The sequence below is a fragment of the Phoenix dactylifera genome, chromosome 4 (genome assembly GCF_051530095.1).
Source record: "Phoenix dactylifera cultivar Ajwa chromosome 4, Ajwa_hap1_PhDact_Kaust_v1.1, whole genome shotgun sequence".
Taxonomy (NCBI): domain Eukaryota; kingdom Viridiplantae; phylum Streptophyta; class Magnoliopsida; order Arecales; family Arecaceae; genus Phoenix; species Phoenix dactylifera.
This window is the reverse complement of record NC_143193.1, coordinates 42678224-42686891: the sequence shown is the minus strand read 5'-3', so window position 1 is coordinate 42686891 and position 8668 is coordinate 42678224.

Below are 8668 nucleotides of genomic sequence, written 5' to 3'. Positions count from 1 at the left end.
GTCGAGCTCGGTCACCGACTTCTGAAGTGCATCCAGCTTGTCGATGAGCACATTCGACAAGCGCTCGGCCCCCTGAGTAGTGGTGCTCATGTCCTTCCGGATGTCATCGCGCATCTTCCGAGTGATACCCGTGACCTCACTCATGCTGGAGAACTGAGCCTGGATCAAGCTCCGGACATTGTAGATCTCTTCCCGTACATGAGCCGTCATGTCAGTCACGGCAGTCAAGGAAGGGACCAACTCAGAAGATGTGGATGCAGGAGTGGGAGCAGGCACTGAACCTCGGAGCTCCCGAAGTAGATCATCCCGCAGGTCTCGGACAATCTCCTGCAGCAACTCCAGGAGCTGCTCAGGAGCAATCCGGACCTCCATGGGTGGTGGAGCTGAGGAGGAGGGTCCGGCTGAGGTGGAGGGTACTGGAGTGGAAGGCTGAGTGGGATAATCAGAGTCTGGGTCAGGACTAGGAGAGTGTCTGGTGGTACGTGTGGAGGTAGAAGACTTCCTAACCCATGTCCCCTCGACCTTCCGAAACCCCATCCTGTGTAGGGTCCCCGGACGCATGCGATCTGTCCATCGCAATGCGCGAGAGGGTTCCCCCTCTGGAATAGGAATCTTGTACTCCCTAAACAAAAGAGTGAACAACATACCGTAGGGAAGGGTGAGCCTAGGTCTATCTAGTGGCTCACATAGATACCTATAAATGAGTTTGGGGAAGTTGATTGGGATGTCCTGAAGAATATAAAACATAAGAGCGAGGTCCCTCTCAGAAACAAAATCGAAGCGCCCAGTCTTCGGGAAGATGGACCTAGACAAGATGCTCAGGAGGATCCGCACCTCAACAGGAAGTGAGCTAGCGGACACCTCATCTAAGGGGGACTGAGGTGGGTATCCTAGAATGGCCGTAAGGGCCTCAGTCCTATCCTCGGGGTGTGTGGGAGCCACCCCTACTTGTGGAAGGTGGAGGATGTGGGCAATGATATCCTCCGAAATGAACAAAGGGACACCGGCTACCGTGCCCTCTATACCCCCATCTCCCCGATGGACGGTACCGTAAAACTCTCTAACTAATCCAGGGTATGTGGGGAGATCTAACGTAAGGAAATATTCTAAGCCCTGGACACGCAATCTCTCACCTATGGTGAAGCCCTCCCGAGAGAGATAGTCGAAATCGACGTATCTCCCGGTGGTGACCGCCTTTCCGGCGCACGGCCTCGCGGAAACCGCCCTCGGCGGGGAACGAGCCGGAGGTTGTGGCCTCATGGGGTCGTTCCGAGCCTTGGAACGCCGCTCGGCACCGGTCGCGGAATGGGGCCTCTTCCGGCTTGAGACAACGGATTTGCGAGGCATGGTTGACCTAGAATGGGATGAAAACCTAATGGGCGATGAAAAATCGACGGGAAAAGGACCTAGGGGCAGCCGGAGACGATCTACGAGTCGACTCTAGGGTTTTGAACAGTGGCGGCGGTGAAAAGAAATGTTTTCTAAGCGATGAAGTTAGGGTTAAAAAGTCGGATCTCGACTGCGAGTCGACTCCATTGAGTCGCGAGTCGACTCGACCTCGAGTCGACTCCAAAATATGCGCGAGTCGACTCTTCTTATGCGCCTATTGACCTCGAGTCGACTCCCGACTGTATGCGAGTCGACTCACCCTCTGCGGCCATTGATCTCGAGTCGACTCCCGTAAATGTGCGAGTCGACTCCCCCTTACGAGCCGACTCTGAAACATGCTCGAGTCGTCTTGAACCCTGGCACGCACCTTAAAATCATGCTATATTCGTGCTGAATGAGAGAAAATCACTAAATTATGATCTGATTTGATGATCATTGAAAAGAAACTCTATTTTAACCACAATCTAATCATCAAAATCAATGAATCTAGTAGAAACTACCACTAGGATGGATCAATCACTCCTAATCCCCTCCTAAGCACACTAAATCTCTCTTCACTTAAGGGTTTTGTAAAAATGTCAGCTAATTGATCATCAGTACAAACAAATTGAAGTGTCACATCACCATTCAGTACATGATCTCTTATGAAGTGATGTCTTATCTCAATATGTTTAGTTCTTGAATGCTGAATTGGATTTTTAGTTAGATTAATGGCACTTGTATTATCACAATTAATGGGTATTTTATCTTATTTAATGCCATAATCTTCTAATTGTTGTTTGATCCATAAGATTTGAGCACAACAACTCCCGGCTGCAACATATTCAGCTTCAGCAGTAGATAATGCAACCGAGTTTTGTTTCTTGCTAAACCATGAGATTAGGTTTTCTCCTAGGAATTGACATGACCCGCTGGTGCTTTTTCTATCAAGTTTACATCCAGCAAAGTCTGAATCTGTATATCCTATTAAGTTCAGACTAGATTCTTTAGAATACCATAAACCTATGTTCTTAGTTCCTATTAGGTATTTAAAGATTCTCTTAACTGCAATTAGATGTGATTCCTTAGGATTAGACTGATATCTTGCACACATGCAAACACTAAACATGATATCAGGCCTACTTGCAGTAAGATACAATAAAGATCCTATCATACCTCTATATAGTTTCTGATCTACAGATTTACCTGATTCATCTTGGTCTAATTTACATGATGAGCTCATGGGGGTGCTGATTGACTTGTTTCCCTCCATATCAAACTTCTTGAGCATCTCCTTGATATATTTGGCTTGATTGATGAAGATGCCTCCTTCGGACTGTTTGATTTGAAGCCCGAGGAAGTAGTTCAGCTCTCCCATCATGCTCATCTCAAATTTACTCTGCATCAAATCAGCAAATTCTTCGCAGAGGCGATTGTTAGTAGCACCGAAAATGATATCATCAACATAAATCTGCACTAACAACATATCTTTGTTTTGCTTTTTCAGAAATAGTGTTGTATCTACATTACCCCTAGAGAACTCATGTTCTAATAGGAATTTGCTAAGCCTTTCATACCATGCTCTAGGTGCTTGTTTCAACCCATAAAGTGCTTTGTTCAATTTATAAACATGATTGGGGTATTGATGATTTTCAAAACCAGGAGGTTGTTCTACATATACCTCCTCATTAATATACCCATTTAAGAATGCACTTTTTACATCCATTTGAAATAATTTGAAGTCCTTAGAGCATGCATATGCTAATAATAATCTAATAGCCTCAATTCTAGCTACAGGAGCAAAGGTTTCATCAAAATCTATACCTTCTTCTTGATTATAGCCCTTTGCTACTAGTCTAGCCTTATTCCTTATTACAATTCCATTTTCATCAAGTTTATGTTTATAAATCCATTTGGTACCTATAATTGGATATTCAGAAGGTCTTTCAACTAGATTCCATACTTTGTTTCTAGTAAATTGGTTTAATTCTTCTTGCATTGCATTTATCCAATTTACATCATTTTCGGCTTCTTCTATGTGTTTGGGCTCAAAATGTGAAACAAAGGCTAGATGATTATTTAAGTTCCTAAGGGATGCTCTAGTCCTAACAGGTTGTGATGGATCATCTAGAATTAATTCCTTAGGATGCCCGTGAGCATACCTCCAAGCCTTAGTTAGCCCATGATCTACTATAGTCTCTTGGCCTGATGATGCATCTTCGATTAATTTTTGATTGTTATCTTGTAATGTCATCTCATCTATCTTTTCTTCAAGAATTTCAGCATCATCATCAAAATTAACTCTCTTGCTAGAAGAAATGTCACTAGAATCATCAAATACAACATGTATAGATTCTTCTATAACTAAGGTTCTTTTATTAAAGACCCTATAGGCTTTGCTAGTTGTAGAATATCCTAAGAATATGCCCTCATCAGATTTAGAATCAAATTTACCTAGATTATCTTTCCCATTATTATGAACAAAACACCTACATCCAAAAATATGAAAGTAATTTACCTTTGGTTTTCTGTTTTTCCAAAGTTCATAAGGTGTTTTCTTTATAATGGGTCTCAATAAAACTCTATTTAATATATGACAAGAAGTTTTAATGGCTTCTCCCCAAAAGTACTTAGGGAGGTTACCTTCACATAAGATAGTTCTAGCCATTTCTTCTAGAGTTCTATTTTTCCTCTCCACAACTCCATTTTGTTGTGGTGTCCTAGGTGCAGAAAAATTGTGTGTTATTCCCTTTTTACTACAAAACTCATCAAATAAATGATTTTCAAATTCGGTACCATGGTCACTTCTAATAGCTATTACTGAGGTATCTCTAGCATTGGTTACTTCTTTATGGAATTTCTTAAAAACAGAAAATGCTTGATCCTTATGAGCTAAGAACATGACCCATGTGTATCTAGAATAATCATCTACAATAACTAGACCATATTTATTTCCGCCTAGGCTTGTTGTTCTAGTTGGTCCGAACAGGTCCATGTGTAATAATTCTAGAGGTCTAGAAGTAGAGACACATTTTATGGATTTAAAGGAGTTCCTAGATTGTTTGCCATATTGACAAGCTTCACATATTTTATTCTTTTCAAATCTTAGTTTTGGCAAACCTATCACGGAATCTCTTTTAACTAATTTAGATATTGTGTCCATGCTTGCATGACCTAACTTACGGTGCCATAGCCAACTAGCATCATTGTCCTTAGTTTCATTAACAACTAAGCATGGGTTGTGTTTGGCAAGATCCTCAAGATCTACAACATACACATTCCCACGTCTTATTTCTTTAAAAACTAAACTATTGTCATTTGGGTTTGTTACAATGCATAGTGATGGTTTAAACATAACATCATAACCTTTATCACATAATTGACTAATGCTTAATAAATTATGCTTAAGACCGTCAACATACCTAACATTATCAATAAAAGTAGAAGGGTAATTTATACTTTACCTATACCAATGATGTGACCTTGGTTGTTGTCTCCAAAAGTCACAGCACCTCCCTTCTTAGCTTCAAGGGTGAAGAATTGATCCTTGTCACCCATCATGTGTCTTGAGCAGCCACTATCCAAGTACCAGCAATTTTTGTTGACCTTGGCTGCAAGACACTCCTACACAAGTAGATCATATAATCTTAGGTACCCAAGTTTTCTTGGGTCCTTCATGGTTAGTCATGTTGATTCCTTTTGGAACCCATACCCTTTTAATTTTTCTTTTAGTTTTACCTTTTCTATAATCGCACACATTTGCTTTATGTCCTAAGGTTCCACAACAAAAACAGGTTATTTTCTTAGTTTTACTTTTCCCAGCTTTAACAAAGAAGTTACTAAGAAGTTTTTGCTTGTTTTTTGGTTTATACCCTAAACCCGCTCTATTAAATACTGCTCGTTGACTATTAAGTATCATATTCAATTTTTCAGAACTATATGTAAACTTTTCAACCAAAGGTTTGTACTTTTCAAGTTCTTTAGTTAGAGTTTGTTTTTCGGTTTTTAGAATGTTTAAATCTTTTATGAGATTCTCGTTTAAGATTTGTTTATTGTTTTTAAGTTCTGAAATTTCTTTAGTTAATTTTTCATTATCTTTACTCAAGGTATTAGTCTTTTGAGTTAAGAGTTGATTGCTTGTCTTAAGTTCTAAATTTTCTTTGGTGATAGAGTCCTTATCCTTAACTAATTTATCATATTTATGTAGGTATGATTGATTAGCTATCTTTAGCTCTTTATTCTTAAGATTTATGGCCTTATATTCAATCATTAGTTCATTAAATGCATCATACAATTCATCAAATGTAAAATCTAGATGCGATTCGGACGTTACCTCATTTTCATTGGCCATGAAGCAGAAATTGGCCTTTTCTTCTTGTTCATCATCCGATGATGATGATGATGAGTCGGAGTCCGATAGGGTGGTGACGAGAGCTTTCTTCTTCTTGTATTTGCTCCCCTTCTTTAGTAAGGGACACTCAGCTCGGATGTGCCCCGGTTTCTTGCACTCATAACACCCAATCCCCTCATTTTTCCTTTTCTTACCTTTATCCTTCCGATAGAAATTTGAGGGGCCTCTCCTTTGATGATAGGACTTCTTGTTGTTTATGAATTTTCTGAACTTGCGCACGAGGAGAGCCTCATCATCATCTCCCTCATGATCTTCTTCTTCACTGCTGCTACTACAAGACAGATCTTTGTTAGATGATGTAGATTTAAGAGCTATTACCTTTTTCTTATGGGAGGACTCTTCTTCGCTGTGCTGCTTCATTGTTAGCTCGTGAGTCATTAGGGATCCAAGGAGCTCTTCAAGTGGAAGCTTGTTCAAGTCCTTAGCTTCTTGGATTGCCGTCACCTTGGCTTCCCATGACCTTGGTAGACAGCGAAGAATTTTCCTGACAAGATCACTGTTAGTATAATTTTTGCCAAGGCTTTTTAGGCCATTGACAATGTCAGTAAACCTAGTGAACATGCATGTGATTGATTCATTAGAATCCATTTTAAATAGTTCAAACTTATGAACCAATATATTTATTTTGGATTTTTTGACTTGATTCGTGCCCTCATGGGTCACTTCAAGTCTATCCCAAATCTCTTTTGCAGAATTGCAAGTAGAGACTCTATTGAATTCATTCCTATCTAGTGAACAATAGAGCACATTCATTGCTTTCGCATTGAGTTGTGCCTTCCTAAAGTCATGGTCATCCCAATCCTTTTCTAGTTTGGGTACATTGACACCCTCTACATAGATGGATGGGATGTATGATCCATTCACTATAATGGTCCACATCTCATAATCTTGGGCTTGGATAAATATTCTCATCCTAGCCTTCCAATATGAGTAGTCGATCCATTAAAGAAAGGAGATCTTTGGGTGGACTGACCCTCAATGTGGAAAGATCCAAATGGGGTTGTCATTTTGATCTTTGACTCTAAGGTAGAAGAGTTTAGGCTCTGATACCACTTGTTGCCCAGATAGACAACCCAAGAGGGGGGGGGGGGGTGAATTGGGTTTTAAAATAACTTAGCTATTTAAAACGTTTGTGGATGACTAATTAATGCTTTAGCGTGATGATTGATTCGTTTATATGTGCTGTGAATGAAATAAGAGAAATAGAGAGAGACAATCAATCACAAACACAATGTTTTATAGTGGTTCGAAGCTAACCCTTGCTCCTACGTCCACTCCCCAAGTCTCACTTGGGAATTCACTATAACCCCTTGGATTACAGCCGGTTGTTTTACAAGCTCACAACCAAACTTATTGTTTTACGAGCTCACAACGAACTCGGTCGGTTTTTCCTGGCTCACCGACTAGAACCACCCCGATTGTTTTTCCGGGATCACAATCGAACCCTTACACACGTTGGTTTTACACTCGGCTCACCAACCAACCTCTACACCCTTGATTCAATCCCCCGATTGAACCAAGCAAAGACAAGATGTAAATAAAAGGGACAAACGGAAAACAAAGCTTCTCAAAAGCAGATAAATAACAATATAAACTGAAAAGAGGTTAGAAGCCCTCAAACACGTTTGAGTTGGAGTTGAGTAGGGCTTCTTGAGCTTCGGGTCTCCTCTTGAATGTCTGGTCGACTTGAATGCAGGAGGAGGCTTCTTTAAATGCTGGGAAGAGGAAGTTGGATGAAGTTAATGCCGCTCTTCCCTCTTTTCGTTGAAAACCAACTTGCAGAGAATGAAAGCTTGATCTCTTTGAATGGAATGGTCGTTCTTTTTCTTGCTACAGTCCTCTGTGGCTATTTAAACCATCCCCCACGGAAACTAGCCATTAGAAACCTTTTTCTGCCCGTTCTGCACACTCTGCACAACCTGACAATATGTCCGTTGGGGGGTTGGAGTCGACTCGCGCGATCAGGAGTCGACTCGGCTGTAGCGGGAGTCGACTCATGCTTTTCTGGAGTCGACTCGGCAACTGTTCCGGATTTGAATTAAAGTGGCCTCTTCGACTGGGAGTCGACTCGTCTTGACCCGGAGTCGACTCGCCAACTTCTGGAGCTGACTTGGCATTTTCGGAGTCGGCTCATCTCATGAAATCCACGGAGCCAATTTTCAACTTGGCCCACTGGAGTCGACTCGATAATCCTGGGAGTCGACTCGGCGCTCAGAGCCCGAACTCCCGATCTTCTGTCTTTTGGCTCGTCCAGTCTTGGAGTCGACTCAAACTTCTCTGGAGTCGACTCGGCTCTCAGTTTCCGAAACTTGGCCTTCTGTCTTTTTGGTGGAGCGCTGCCTTGGAGTCGACTCGAGCTGTCTGGGAGTCGACTCGCCTCTCAGTTTCCGAAATATGGCCTTCTGCCTTTTTGGTGTCGCGCTGTCTCGGAGTCGACTCGTGTATTGCGGGAGTCGACTCGAATCTCAGAGTCCGAAAACGGTTCTCTGACTTTTGCCTAGTGTTCCACTGAGAGTCGACTCTCACTTTCTTTGGAGTCGACCTGCCAACCATCGGAGTCAACTCGCATTCCACCAGAGTCGACTCGAATCTCAGGGTCGAAATAACGCTCTCTGACTTTTCTGACTGTAGCTTCTTGGAGTCGACTCATATTACTCCGGAGTCGACTCGGTAAGCATCGGAGTCGACTCGCGCACTTCAGGAGTCGACTCGCTGACAGGTTTTGAGTTGATGCTTTCTGTTCGTCTGTCTGTTCTCAGTCGGAGTCGACTCGTACTGGTCTGGAGTCGACTCGAGCCCGTGCCAGTGATTCTGATACGCTTGGAGTCGACTCGTAATATCCTGGAGTCGACTCGAGTCTCAGACTTGGTTCAATCTGACTTCATACCT